The following is a 3,227-nucleotide window of genomic DNA, read 5'->3' as shown; positions in this document are numbered from 1 at the left end:
CAGGTTAGAGCAGGACAAATTATCTTGCTAAGAGTAAAGAAAGGGCTCTGAAGTCATTAGCATTTCAATTCCTCAGGGGCATTCTCCAACTTCCTAGATGCAAATTGGCCTCAGTTTCTTTTTGAACTGATTTGTGCATCTATACTGACTGCCTGTCTTTAATTCTGGCTTCAATAACAGAATGGAAGAGGTTGCCTACAAAGGTTTCTCAGAAAGAAAGATCACCAAAGCCCCCAAACCCCTAACCCAAGGACTGTTCATCTGTCCAAGATGGTTCACATCTGTATCTTGGTGGAAGTGTAGGGGGTAGGGGGTAGGCTGGTTGTTTGACATTAGCTTGGATGTGAGGTGTCTCCCAAAAGCTCACATATGAAAAAAATGCAAGAAGGCTTGGAGGAAAAATAATTGAATTGTAAGAAACTTAACCAATGAGTGATATAATCCCCTGATAGGGATTAACTGAGTGGTAAATGTATTGGTAGATGGGGCTGGAGGAGGTGGGAATCAGAGCTTGGTTTGGGTATATATTTGTATCTGGTGACTGGAGTCTCTCTCTGCTGCCTAATCACCACTTGAGATGCTTCCCTCTGCCACACTCTTCTTCCATGATGTTCTGCTCCACCTGGAGCCCTGAGGAATAGAGACTGCTGCCTATGGTTTAAGACCTCTGAAACCATGAACCCTTAAATAAACTTTTCCTCTTTTAAAATCATTCTGGTCAGGTCCTTTAGTCACAGCAGTGAAAAAGCTGACTAAAACAGTTTTGAAAAAAAAAGTGTCTAATATTTGGGTAAACTGGCATATTCTTCTTTTAAAAGGAAAAATACTAAGTAAACTTTTCCCTGACATAAGTAGGTAGCATAAGTCATAGAAAGATGAAACCTGATTTTAATCTGAAAGTGAGAACAAATAGAAACTTTATGTATTGTATTATAACTTGTAAGTATTTTGTTCCTTACTTTCAAGTACAGAAATTGTCTATGAAGACTATATCTCAGAGGTTCAGCACAAGTGAGTTGGATTTTTTTTTCCTCTAAAGAATGCAGACTTATTTACAGAAGCATTGACAATAATGGGACAGGTCTAGGTGACTCAGCTTCTAGCACAAAAAAGGAAAATGTGGAAGAAAGAGTGACCATCATCTGCCCGGCCAACAAACCTTGTTTTGGAGAGCTACTTTTTAAACTTTGATGTTATCTGGGGAAATTGTGTTTTTGAATGATGACTCTGTCCCCTTGGCTTTTGTGTTCAAAATCTCATTCTGGCTGTGCAGTTAAAACATCTGTGCCCTTTGTTTTCAATCAACAATGAAGAATTCATTTGGGCTTAACACAAAGCCTAGCAACTCCTTCAGTTTTCTTTTCAAAGATGGGGAGATGGATATACATTGCACTCAGCCACAGTATTCAACCTCCTGACCTTCATTGAATAAGTCTGTAGGGGTGAATAAAGTTTATTGTGATTCAAAGTCCATCCTTTGAATGGCAATCCTCCTCTTCCACATTCACAGGAAATTTTCTAAATAATAACACAATTCTCTTGTGAAAAACTCACAAAACCCTCCTGAAATATTTTGTCTATAAAAATGCATCTTAGGTTCAATTATGACCCAGTTATTTTATCTGTCTTTCCTCCAATTAAGGTATAAATACTTAAAAAAATAATTTTTAAAAAAAGGTGCTCCAGGAACAAAAAATAAAAGAGACCACTGAGATAAGTAAAAATGAATGGTAGAATTTGTATATAGATGATTTTAAATGTTGCTTTGAAAGAACTACAGGCAGTTGAACAAAGCAAACTTGGATAATTTTTCTGTCCTCATATAATGAACAGAAAACTGACACGTATGCACAGAAGATTGGTCACATTCTTTTATTTGTTTATTCATCCATCCAAAATTTTATTATAAATTTATTATGAATCAGAGATTTATTAAACAAAGTATTAGAGATAAATGTCGGGAGCCACTCTGGACAGGAGCTATGTATACACCATTAAGTCCTGAGTAAAGAGGTACTGAACTGGTATTGCACTCATTATAATGTGTTTGGTCCTTACCTCCACTGAGATAAGAGAGGTGCAGCTCCAGGAGTCACCGGATGAGGTTATGTCACACTCACTTGTAACCCTACCCCTTGCATCATTTGAATGGCTTCTCCCCAATAAAACCCGGGCTCCAGGCATGCTCTCTCTCTTTCTTGCCTGCCTTGCCCCCTTGTGGAAACTGCAACTGAGGAGCAGTCACTGAACCCAAAGAAAAGTTACTTTCTGTGTCTGTGTCTTTATTTAGTCAGCCCAAATTCACTTGGAGTGACCCTGACAGGTTTAGTTGTATGTTGCAACAGATAAATCCAACTAGTATGATCTCTAAACTTTTGGAATTTAATCTAAGTAAAAAACATGGATATTATATAAATAATTTCTCAATAGTAATACTATCAATACAACTGTAACTGGGTGATTCAGGTCAAAGCATTTTCAATCAGGCTATGATGCACTGAGACAAAGTCTTCATGGTTGATGCTGATTTAACAGTATATGTAGGAGAACCTATTAGGGTAATAGTCTTGTGTCCACCACAGATCCATGATGATGTCAGTTCATTCACATACTATGCACTTGTACATTGAATGTTCAGATCTCTTCTTCTTCCTTTATTTAATTAATTAATTTATTTTTTAGAACTTCTGATTGAAAAAATGAAGAACTGCCTCAAAAGTAGAGAGCCTGGTATTTTGATACACACTTGTGTTCCCAGGTATTTGGAAGGCTTAGGCAGTTGATTGAGTCCTTCTGACCAGCTTGGGCAACAAAATGAGACTGCAAATTAAAAATATATATATACACATTTATACTCAAGAACAAGAGTCAAATTTTATGCTTTGTGGTTAGCACAGTTCTAGTAATTTAATGATATTCTTAAAAATCAGATATCAGTATCAGCTGAGTGTGATGGTGCATGTCTATAATCCCAGTGGCTCAGGAGGCGGAGGCAAGAGGATCTTAAGTTCAAAGCCAGCCTCAGCAAGAATGAGGTGCTAAGCAACTAACTGAGAACCTGTCTCTAAATAAAATACAAAAATATGGCTGGGATGTGGATTAGTGGTTGAATACACCTAAATTTAATCACCAGTACCAAACACAAAAACAAATCAGATATCAATTGGCTTCTTCCACAGAACTATTGATGTAATAAGGTGATGTTTCAGTATTAAGTGTGTTCAATT

This window comes from Ictidomys tridecemlineatus, chromosome 4 (genome assembly GCF_052094955.1).
Source record: "Ictidomys tridecemlineatus isolate mIctTri1 chromosome 4, mIctTri1.hap1, whole genome shotgun sequence".
Taxonomy (NCBI): domain Eukaryota; kingdom Metazoa; phylum Chordata; class Mammalia; order Rodentia; family Sciuridae; genus Ictidomys; species Ictidomys tridecemlineatus.
This window is presented reverse-complemented; position numbering follows the sequence as displayed.